Source organism: Oncorhynchus mykiss, chromosome 20 (genome assembly GCF_057628025.1).
Source record: "Oncorhynchus mykiss isolate SJ-2025 chromosome 20, ASM5762802v1, whole genome shotgun sequence".
In the NCBI taxonomy this organism is placed as follows: domain Eukaryota; kingdom Metazoa; phylum Chordata; class Actinopteri; order Salmoniformes; family Salmonidae; genus Oncorhynchus; species Oncorhynchus mykiss.
In genome coordinates this window covers 23,667,081-23,679,463 of record NC_143041.1, presented here as the reverse complement: position 1 = coordinate 23,679,463, position 12,383 = coordinate 23,667,081, and the positions used below count along the sequence as shown (strand labels likewise).

The 12,383-nt window shown below is 42.3% G+C and overlaps 1 protein-coding gene across 7 annotated transcripts in view; it reads left to right on the top strand.

Moving 5' to 3' along the window:
- LOC110498769 (rho GTPase-activating protein 44) overlaps window positions 1–12,383 on the top strand; it is a 114,242-nt gene that overhangs the window by 66,574 nt on the left and 35,285 nt on the right. The gene's annotated exons all lie outside the window — the stretch shown is intronic.

Here is a 12,383-nt window from a genome sequence, read left to right as displayed (position 1 = left end):
ATGTACCCATCTCCATCTGGCTTTCAGGGGTCACCTTGTTTTTAATTGTAAAGATGATTTAATATTTTATTGCAGCTGCAGAGTTTTAAAACTGCTTATCTGCAACGCACTGGGCGTAGTGGGTGCGGAATCAGGTGCAGGAGGCAGAAGGTACAGAATAGCGCATTATTACGCACAGGAAAAATAGTACTCGCCAAGATACTGGGCGCACATGCACAAATGCCCAAAACCAGGACCTAACCAGTCCGGAGGGAAAACCCAAAAAACAACAAGCACTACCACACAGTGGGAAAGAAATAAGCCTGCACAAAGACCAGGCGGGCCTACCGGCTTAAATAGCCCAACTAAAACCTAAACCAGAAACAGGTGTTACTAATCAGACATAAACAACAGAAAAGGGAAAAAGGATTGGTGGCAACTACTAGGCCGGTGACAACGACCGCCGAGCGCCATCCGAACAGGAAGAGGAGCCACCTTCGTTAGGAGTCGTGACACTATCACTCGAATATCATTACTTTAAATCTGTGCACGCATGAGCAGTCTCTCGCAGTCTTTCTCTCTCTCCATCAACTCCATTCAAATTGCATCCAAAATAGATCATCCTGTTCTAGATTGATATATAGTCCTATATGTAGATGTCCTAGCAGTATTAGGCTTTTATTTAGCTAATTAATAATGGGTTATGCATAATAAGCTTCTAATTTATAGCCTGTGTCTCTTGTGCAATATGCAAGCACCTGTGCTCCGCTGGCCTCTCCTTACAAAATGCTCCTTGGCTAGAATAGCTTGCTGGACATTATTATTTATTTTTGCATGTCTTATACCAATAGACTTCGAAGAGGGACGCAAGCTATTTTTTCCTGAATGTTAAATACAGCAGCCAATAGAACTCACAGGTAGTTTGAAAGAAGAGTGAACGCATGATGGCGGTAGACTATAGCAGTTATTATTATAACTATGTATTTAAATAAAAACACATTTAAGGGGTAGATTAGCTGTGAAGGTTTTCCTCCTCTTTGTCTGAAGAGGAGAGGCGAGAAGGATCGGAGGACCAATATGCGGCGTGATAAGTGTCCATGGTTCTTTTAATAAGAAATACTCAACATGAACACAGCTGATACAAAAACAATACACCAAAACAGTACCGTGTGGTGAAAAACACAGACACGGAAACAAACACCCACAAACAAACAGTGAAAGCCAGGCTACCTAAGTATGATTCTCAATCAGAGACAACTAATGACACCTGCCTCTGAGAACCATACTAGGCCGAAACATAGAAATCCCAAAATCATAGAAAAACAAACATAGACTGCCCACCCCAACTCACGCCCTGACCATATTAATAATGACAAAACAAAGGAAATGAAGGTCAGAACGTGACAGTACCCCCCATCTAGCAGCGCTGGAGAGTAGTAAGGCTCTGGCAGCGCTGGACAGGCGGGAGCACCTCTAGGGCTGAGACGGAGAGACAGCCTGGTGCGGGGAGCTGCCACCGGAGGGCTGGTGCGTGGAGGTGGTACTGGATAGACCGGACCGTGCAGGCGCTCTGGAGCTCTTGAGCAACGAGCCTGCCCAACCTTACCTGGTTGAATGCTCCTGGTTGCCCTGCCAGTGCGGCGAGGTGGAATAGCCCGCACTGGGCTGTGCTGGTGAACCGGGGACACCATGCGTAAGGCTGGTGCCATGTACGCCGGCCCAAGGAGACGCACTGGAGACCAGATGCGTAGAGCCGGCTTCATGGCACCTGGCTCGATGCCCACTCTAGCCCGGCCGATACGAGGAGCTGGTATGTACCGCACTGGGCTATGCACCCGCACTGGGGACAAAAGCATAGACTGCCCACCCCAACTCACACCCTGATCATACTAAATAATGACAAAACAAAGGAAATAAAGGTCAGAATGTGACATTAGCTGTAATATTGCAAATAGATTGTAGCTTCCATCAATGTATTTGCCTGCGTCATTTCCAATCCCACACATATATATATATATGTATGTATGTATGTATGTATGTATGTATGTATGTATTTATCCTCTTTATTGATATTTTACTGCTGCTCTTTAATTATTTGTTACTTTTATTTGAGATTTTTTTACTTATCTATTTTTTAACTTATTTTTATTTATTTTTTACTTTATTTTTCTTAAAACTGCATTGTTGGTTAAGGGCTTGTAAGTAAGCATTTCACTGTAAGGTTGTATTCGGCGTATGTGACAAATCAAATTTGATTTGATTTACTGAATATAGTATATATACACATCTAAAATATATTTTCCTTTATTATTTTCCACCAACCCTACCACCCCTTCCCTAATTGGAGTAAACTAATGAACAACAACACTTAGGCTCCTACTTCCAGCTTATACGTACTACATACATTTTACGGACACAGTCAAGAGATGGAAATGGTCGCCTCGCTTCGAGTCTTTGGCAAACTATGAAGTATTTTGTTTTTTTATCTATTATTTCTTATGTTGTTACCCCAGGAAATCTTAAGTCTTACAGCCGGGTAGAATACAGCCGGGTAGAATTATTGGATATAAGAGCCATGTCAACTTACCAACATTACGACCAGGAATATGATTTTCCCGAAGTGGATCCTCTGTTTGGATCACCACCCAGGACAATGGATCTAATCCCAGAAGCCGACCCAAAACAACGGTGCCGCAGAAAGGGCAGACGGAGCGGCCTCCTGGTCAGGCTCCGTAGACGTGCACATCGCCCACCGCTCCAGAGTACACTACTCGCCAATATCCAGTCTCTTGACCACAAGGTAGACGAAATTCGAGCATCAGAGATTGTAACATCCTCTGTCTCACGGAAACATGGCTGTCTCGGGTTATGTTGTCGGAATCGGTTCAGCCACCTTTCCTTCTCCATGCATCGCGCGACAGAAATAAACACCTCTCTGGGAAGAGGAAGGGTGGGGGTGTATGCTTCATGATTAATGACTCGTGTTGTAATCATAACAAGATGCAGGAACTCAAGTCCTTCTGCTCACCCAACCTAGAATTCCTTACAATCAAATGCCGACCATATTACCTCCCAAGAGAATTCTTATCAGTTATCTTTACAGCTTTGTACATTCCCCCTCAAGCAGACGCCCTCAAGGAACTTCAATGGATGTACCAGTGACTAGAACCATTCAACCAATGCTGGTCTGACCAATCGGAATCCACACTTCAAGATTGTTTTGATCACGTGGACTGGGATATGTTCTGGTCAGCCTCAGAGAACAACATCGATCTATACACTGACTCGGTGAGTGAGTTTATAAGGAAGTGCATTGGAGATGTTGTACCCTCTGTGACTATTAAAACCTAACCTAACCAGAAACCGTGGATGGATGGCGACATTTGTGCAAAACTGAAAGCGCAAACCACCGCATTTAACCATGGACAGAGGTCTGGGAATATGGCTGAATATAATCAGTGTAGTTATTCCCTCCGCAAGGCAATCAAACAAGCGAAATGCCGGTACAAGGACAAAGTGGAGTCGCAACGGCTCAGACACGAGACATATGTGGCAGGGTCTACAGGAAATCATGGACTACAAAACGAAACCAGCCACGTCATGGACACCGACGTCACACTTCCAGACAAACTAAACACCTTCTTTGCCCACTTTGAGGATTATACAGTGCACCCCCCCCCCCCCCCCTCCTTCTCCGTGGCTGACATGAGTAGAACATTTAAACGTGTTAACCCTGTCTGGGCTGCAGGCCCAGACGGCATCCCTAGCCGCGTCCTCAGAGCAGAGCAACCAGGCTGGTGTGTTTACGGACATATTCAATCGCTCCCTATCCCAGTCTGCTGTCCCCACATGCTTCAAGATGGCCACCATTGTTCCTGTACCCAAGGATGCAAAGATAACTGAACTAAATGACTAACGGGGCATAGCACTCACTTCTGTCATCATCAAGTGCTTTGAGAGACTAGTCAAGGATCATATCACCTCCACCTTACCGGCCACCTTAGACCCACTCCAGTTTGCATACCGCATACAGGTCCACAGACAATGCAATCGCCATCACACTGCACACTGACCTATCCCATTCGGACAAGAGGAATACTTATGTAAGAATGCTGTTCATTGACTACAGCTCAGCATTCAACACCATAGTACCCTCCAAGCTCATCATCAAGCTGGAGGCCCTGGGTCTCAACCCCACCCTGTGCAATTTGGTCCCGGACTTTCTGACAGGCCGCCCCCAGGTGGTGAAGGTAGGAAACAACATCTCCGCTTCGCTGACCCTCAACACTGGGGCCCCACAAGGGTGCGTGCTCAGCCCCCTCCTGTACTCCCTGTTCAGCCAAGACTGCCTGGCCATGCACGCCTCCAACTCAGTCATCAAGTTTGTAGATGACACGACAGTAGTGGGCTTGACTACCAACGAGACAGCCTACAGGGAGGAGGTGAGGGCACTTGGAGTGTGGTGTCAGGAAAACAACCTCTCACTCAACGTCAACAAATCAAAGGAGATGATCGTGGACTTCAGGAAACATCAGAGGGAGCACCCCCCTATCCACATCAAAGGGACAGCAGTGGAGAAGGTGGAACGTTTTAAGTTCCTCAGGGTACACATCACAGATAAACTGAAATGGTGGGTGGTACGGGTGGAGGGTGGTGGAGGGTGGTACGGTCTTCCCAAAAAATACCTGCCCTCCAGGACACCTACAGCACCCGATGTCACAGGAAAACCAAAACGATCATTAAGGACAACAATCACCCGAGCCACTGTCTGTTCGCACCGTTACCATCCAGAAGGCGAGGTCAGTACAGGTGCATCAAAGCTGGGACCGAGAGACTGAAAAACAGCTTCTGTCTCAAGGCCATCAGGCTAAACAGCAATCACTAACTCAGAGAGGCTGCTGCCTACATTGAGACCCAATCACTGGCCACTTTAATAAATGGATCACAAGTCACTTTAAACAATGCCACTTTAAATAATGCCACTTTAATAGTGATTTACATATCTTACATTACTTATATCATATGTATATACTGTCTTTTATACCATCTATTGCACCTTGCCTATGCCGTTAGGCCATCTCTCATCCATATATTTAAATGGACATATTCTCATTCACCCTTTTTAGATTTGTGTGTATTATGTAGTTGTTGGGGAATTGTTAGATTTACTTGTTAGATATTACTGCACTGTCGGAACAAGAAGCACAAGCACTTTGCTACACTTGCATTAACATCTGCTAACCATTTGTATGTGACCAATAAAATTTGATTTGATTTATCTGTTTTACAATAGTTATCTTTTGCTTGTTTTTACTCATATCCTTCCACTACCCTCAACCCCTCCCACCTGTTTCTAAAGACCATTCTATTTGCCATATATTTTTAACTGTGCTGTTTCAGAAAAGTTCTGAACCTATGTTAATTTTACAGACACAGTATATTTTACATTAGTTGTCTTGTTATTGTTCCCACCCTTCAGCTACACTCAACCCCTCCCATCTATCTCAACACTATCCATATTGGATTTCCGTTTTGCCATATATTTTTCAACTGTGCTTGATGTTTCACAAATATCTGAACCTTTCTTTCAGATTGTAAATTAAAGATAAACAATTTTGCTGAAAGTATTGTTATATTATTGATCGATTGACTATGACTTTTCAAATCACCCAGTATTGCTATCTGTATCCAGGTAAATGTTGCAATTCTTCAGCCATTCCTGGATCTGGTACCAAAAACAAGCTACATATGAACAGTAACAAAACAAATGATCAAATTATTTTTTTCTCTTAGCAGAATCTAAAAGAGCTGGGATGGTTTTTGTATAATAATTTAAATTGAAAAATTTAAAGTTTTAAATCCAGTGTCGCTTTGCTTATCAGTTCATAAACCATGTGCCATGGAATCGGTAGATCGAAAATCTCTTCCCAACTATTTTGCAATCTCTATGGCACAGCTGTAGATGCTTTGGTCCTTAAATTAAACGGGTATACTTTTTTAGTTATCAATCTTTTCTTTAACCAATTTTGGTCTTTAAACATTTTTTCACAAGATAATTTTTTTAAATCAATTAGTATATTTGAGTTTAACCACAATATATATTGTATTATTTGTTCTGTATTTTCTGCTGGATTACACCGAAATTGCAACCAAATTTCTGTAGCTTGTTTTAAAAATAGCGATATTTCATTTTTGAATAACGGAAAGTGGGAGGTTGTAATCTGAATAGAGGGGAAAATGCCAGTCTTGAACATTCTATAGCAGTTCTTTATTCAGACCCATAAACATTCAATCTTCGTGAAGAGAAGGGAATGCCTTCTGCATCTAATTCTAGTCCTATGTTATTCAAGGATGTCATTAGAGTGATTTAAGATATAGTCAACAAAACGCATTTAATTTTACTGTTGAAAGCAAGGAAGGAATGAAGTAACAAGAGAGAGAAAGAGGAGGTAGGCTAATAACATTAGCGGAAATATTATGAAAGGTACATCTGCGTCAGCCTACTAATTATAGTAGGCCCTATTATATTTCTATATTAAAATACAATTCGCTATCCTATTCTTGTAACTTTGTAGGCCGCATGTGCTGCTCCAGAATCGCATGTTCTCTTCTGCTTTATCATGGTTTGAACGATGTGCGTATTTCCAGTCCATATAATACAGTACAATACAGTACAGTAATACAGTTAACATTCAAAAGGATTAACCTACTGGAGCTGGTTTCATTTATTCACCCTAGAGAACATATAGCTAGCTACATCTATGCTTAGGGTGACCAGACGTCCCCGTTTCCCAAGGACAGTCCCTGTTTTTGGTGGCCTGTCCCCGGATGGATCTGTCCACGGAAATGTCCCCATTTTTAACTGTGCGCAAAGTGAAATAATATTATACGTGACAAGACCGGGCAGCAGAGCCTACCGGTTGATGTCTCAATCGTGTTGTGCTTGTTTTGTCCAGCAGAGGGGGCTGTTCGCTATATCAGCTTCATTCACTCTTCTTCTAACTACTTGCTCGCGCTAGTTTTAAAGAAAACTCAGCCAGAAGCTAGCAAGTGTCAAGTGAATCCACAACATCACCACAAACAAACAAACAAACTTACACTTGTTTGAGATACTAGCTAATGATGTTATAATGTCACAATTTATTATATAGATAGATGCTCTAAGGTTTTAAATAGGTTATGCTAGCTAATATTAGCTATGTCTACTAGGTTAGCCAGCTACTGTCATGGTAGCTAGTTAAAAAAATGTTCACATGTAAACATGCAGTGGACTGGCTATTTTGAAAATATGATTATATTAAATTAATAGAAGGAATGAAGCAACAATGCTAGCTAATATTAGCAATATCGACTAAGTTATCTAGCTAGGTTAGCCAGCTACTGTCATGGTAGCTAGGTTAAAAAACGTTCACATGTAAACATGCAGTGGGCGGGCTATTTTGAAAATATGATTATATTAAATTAATGCACAATTAATTATGAGAATATTTATTTGTAGATTACAATTTTAATGGTTTGGCATTATAAGTAGTGTGAAAATATATTGACATTTTCATGGATAACATTAGCATAATGAAGAGTGAAAGAGATAGAGGAGGAAAGGTAAAGATATGATTACAGAGCCTGCCAATTTATTATTGCAAACCATTTTTTGGGGGGGGATAAAATACAAAAATGAGGCAAGCAATGGGAATCTGTTAACCAAAGTATTTTATCTAATAGTGTACTATTTATTATTAAAGATTGGAGAAGGAGAAAAAAAAATAAGGGAGTAAAGAGTGAAGCGAGGAGAGTGGAAGAGTGAGGTGGAAAGGTAAAGAGAAGGAAAGGAATAAAGAGCAGGAAGATGAGTGGAGAAAGATTGGAGGAGAAGAAAAAGTTAAGAGAGTAAGAAGAGTGACACAAGGAGAGGGGAAGAAGAGCAGAGAGAGGAGGTGCAATGGCTCTTTCCAAGAAACGGAAATGCCATTTTAATGACAACGTGATGAGAGAATTTCCATTTATACGCTCAGGTCAAGACGATAGAATGGTTAACTGCACCCTTTGTAATTCCTCTTTTTCAATTGGCAGTGGGGGAAGAACGGCAGTGGTAGAACATCAACAGACGAAAAAGCATAAAGCCTGTCTGATTGCCCGTGTTGGTATGCCCTCTGTCACCACATTCTTCAAAAAGGTAGAGCCTTCCCAAGAAGAATATGATTTAGGTGTGCAGTCTTTGCATACCACACTATGCGACACAATCATAGTTACAGATCTGTGGACTGCACAGCACAACTGACACAAAAGCTTTATGAGCCGAAGTTTACATGTGCTAGGACAAAATGTGAAGCCACAGTGAGTAACGTGTTAGCACTATGAGCAACTACTTTGGTAACACAGGACCAAGACCAGGTTGAATTTGTGTCCCTGTCCATTGATGCGTCCAATCATGGACATGTAAAGCTGCTGCCAGTAGTAGTCAGATATTGTAAGATACAGTATATGGTGGCAACACATCTGTGGAAACAATACTGCATGATTTTGTTGAATTGAAAGGAGAAACAGCAGAGGAGATTGCAGCTGAGGTCCTGGTGGTCATCCAAAAATGTAACCTGCAAAACAAAGTCGTGACATTCTCTGCCGACAACACAAATACCAACTTTGGAGGACTGAATAGGCTGGGGAGGGTCAATGTCCATACCAAAGTTAAAAATGCTCTGCAGCGGGAGGTGATTGGCTTAGGTTGTCCTGCCCACATCATTCATAACACGGCCAGAACAGCTTTGGATATGACTCCCCTTGATGTTGAGTACCTGCTCACAGGATATTTTCATATTTTCACCGTCAGAATAGAAGACTGAAGAGCTTTTGTGAGTTTGTTGGCCAGGAGTACCATAACATTTTAGGACACAGCAATGTTCGCTGGCTGTCCATGCTCCCTGCTCTAGAAAGAGTGCTGAAAAGGTATGTGCCATTGTAATCCTTTTTTTTTTCTGAAGATAAATGCCCTGTTGTCCTGTGAGCAATGTTCAAAGATCCACTGACTGAACTTTGGCTGGCCTTTGTCCATGGAAACTTGACCATATTCAGTGGCATGAGCAAGATGCTTGAATGCCAGGACCGCTGTGCTGTGGAGTCAGCTGCTATTCTGAGAAACATTGAAGCAAAATTGACTGCAAGATGTGATGACAACTTCATTCCAGTTTTAGTCAGAGGACTTCTGAGAGAGCTAGAGAAAATGGAGCATTGTCTAAAGGGAGCTTTCTCAAAACATCCCAATCATTCTTCACTACGGCTGTGAACTACTTGCAAGCATGGGGAAAGCACACAGATAATCTAAAATATTTACATTGACTCCTTTTAAAAAGGCAACCTCTCTCTCTCTCTCTCTCACTCACTCACTCACTCACTCACTCACTCACTCACTCACTCACTCACTCACTCACTCACACACTCTCACACACACACACACACACACACACGGAATTCCAGCAGTGATTTCAGAAACTGCTGCAGTGTTCAGTGTTTGATGCTAGTCCCTAACTGCTGTAATGGAACCTATGCAGATCTCGCTGACTGACGCCCTGATGCAGCGCTTTAATTGTACAGCATTCCAGTTTTTTTAAACACCTGTAATTGCCATTTCCTGCAATCTAGAGCAAAAAATTGCCTTATATAATAACAAAAAGTTATATATAGTGCGGAAAGTATTCAGACTCCTTGACTTTTTCCACATTGTGTTACGTTATAAAATTTAGGGGGGGGGAATCCTCAGCGGGTCGAGAGTTTCAAGTTCCTTGGTGTCCACATCACCAACGAACTATCATGGTCCAAACACACCAAACAGTCGTGAAGAGGGCACGACAATACCTTTTCCCCCTCAGGAGACTGAAAAGATTTGGCATGGGTCCCCAGATCAAGATCCAGAAGACAGCACTATTTGGTAAAAGACCAAGTCCATATATTGGCATGAACAGCTCAAATAAGCAAAGAGAAACGATAGTCCGTCATTACTTTAAGACATGAAGGTCAGTCAATCCGGAACATTTCAAGAACTTTGAAAGTTTCTTCAAGTGCAGTTGCAAAAACCATCAAGCGCTATGATGAAACTGGCTCTCATGAGGACCGCCACAGGAAAGGAAGACCCAGAGTAACCTCTGCTGCAGAGGATAAGTTCATTAGAGTTAAATGCATCTCAGAAATTGCAGCCGAAATGAATGCTTCACAGATTTCAAGTAAAAGACACATCTCAACATCAACTGTTCAGAGGAGACTGTGTGAATCAGGCCTTCATGGCCGAATTGCTGCAAAGAAACTACCACTAAAGGACACCAATAAGAAGAAGAGATTTCCTTGGGCCAGAAACACGAGCAATGGACATTAAACTGGTGGAAATTTGTTCTTTGGTCTGATGAGTCAAAATTAGAATTTTTTGGTCGATCTCTGCATGTGTAGTTCCAACCGTGAAGGAGGAGGCGGTGCGATGGTGTGGGGGTGCTTTGCTGGTGACACTGTCTGTGATTTATTTACAATTCAAGGCACACTTAATCAGCATGGCTACCACAGCATTCTGCAGCGATATGCCATCCCATCTGGTTTGCGTTTAGTTGGACTATCATTTGTTTTCAACAGGACAATGGCCCAACACACCTCCAGGCTGTGTAAGAGCTATTTGATCAAGAAGGAGAGTGATGGAGTGCTGCATCAAATGACCTGGCCTCCACAATCACCCGACCTCAACCCAATTGAGATGGTTTGGGATGAGTTGGCCCGCAGAGTGAAGAAAAAGCAGCCAACAAGTGCTCAGCATATGTGGGAACTCCTTCAAGACTGTTGGAAAAGCATTCCAGGTGATGCTGGTTGAGAGAATGCCAAGACTGTGCAAAGCTGTCATCCAAGCAAAGGGTGGCTACTTTGTAGAAAATAAAGAATAACCCCTGAAGGTGTGTCCAAATTCTTGACTGGTACTGCATATATAATTTTTAAAAATGTATTATTATTTTTATTGTGGCGCAACCAATCCACAAGGTGGCCCAGCTCCTCTCTTACATTCTTTAGCGAGAACCCTGGTATTAACTAACAGATTAAAAGGACCAGTACAAAAGCCTATATGGCCAAGACCAGAGTCATATAACCTGAGTTTACAAAACATTTAGGAACACTTTCCTAATATTGAGTTGCACCCCTTTTTTGTCCTCAGAACAGCCTCAATTCGTCTGGGCATGGACTCTACAAGTTGTCGACAGCGTTCCCCAGGGTGGCCCATGTTGACTCGAATGTTTTCTATTGGTGGACAATTCTTGATATACACAGGAAACTGTTGTGTGTGAAAAACACAGCAGCGTTGCAGTTCTTGACACACTCAAACCAGTGCGCCTGATACCTACTACCATACCCCGTTCAAAGACGCTTAAATATTTAGTCTTGCCCATTCACCCTCTGACTGGCATACATACACAATCCATGTCTCAATTGTCTTAAGGCTTAAAAATTATTCTTTAACCTGTCTCCTCCCCTACATCTACACTGATTGAAGTGGATTTAACAAGTGACATCAGTAAGGGATCATAGCTTTCTCCTGGATTCACCTGGTCAGTCTATGTCATGGAAAGATGTTTCGTATACTCAGTGTGTACAGGGCCAATGCGATTTCTGTCTGATCGTTCCGAGAGCGCTACTTTCTCCTCCGTAGCCGTTGCTAAGTGAAAATCAACACTGTTTATTTCGGATAGTTTTCAAAACTTAAGAAGATACCACGAGAAAGCAGATATGCAATTTGTTGACACCACAACACAGTACATACATGGATACACATACAGTGCCTTGCGAAAGTATTCGGCCCCCTTGAACTTTGCGACCTTTTGCCACATTTCAGGCTTCAAACATAAAGATATAAAACTGTATTTGTTTGTGAAGAATCAACAACAAGTGGGACACAATCATGAAGTGGAACGACATTTATTGGATATTTCAAACTTTTTTAACAAATCAAAAACTGAAAAATTGGGCGTGCAAAATTATTCAGCCCCCTTAAGTTAATACTTTGTAGCGCCACCTTTTGCTGCGATTACAGCTGTAAGTCACTTGGGGTATGTCTCTATCAGTTTTGCACATCGAGAGACTGACATTTTTTCCCATTCCTCCTTGCAAAACAGCTCGAGCTCAGTGAGGTTGGATGGAGAGCATTTGTGAACAGCAGTTTTCAGTTCTTTCCACAGATTCTCGATTGGATTCAGGTCTGGACTTTGACTTGGCCATTCTAACACCTGGATATGTTTATTTTTGAACCATTCCATTGTAGATTTTGCTTTATGTTCTGGATCATTGTCTTGTTGGAAGACAAATCTCCGTCCCAGTCTCAGGTCTTTTGCAGACTCCATCAGGTTTTCTTCCAGAATGGTCCTGTATTTGGCTCCATCCATCTT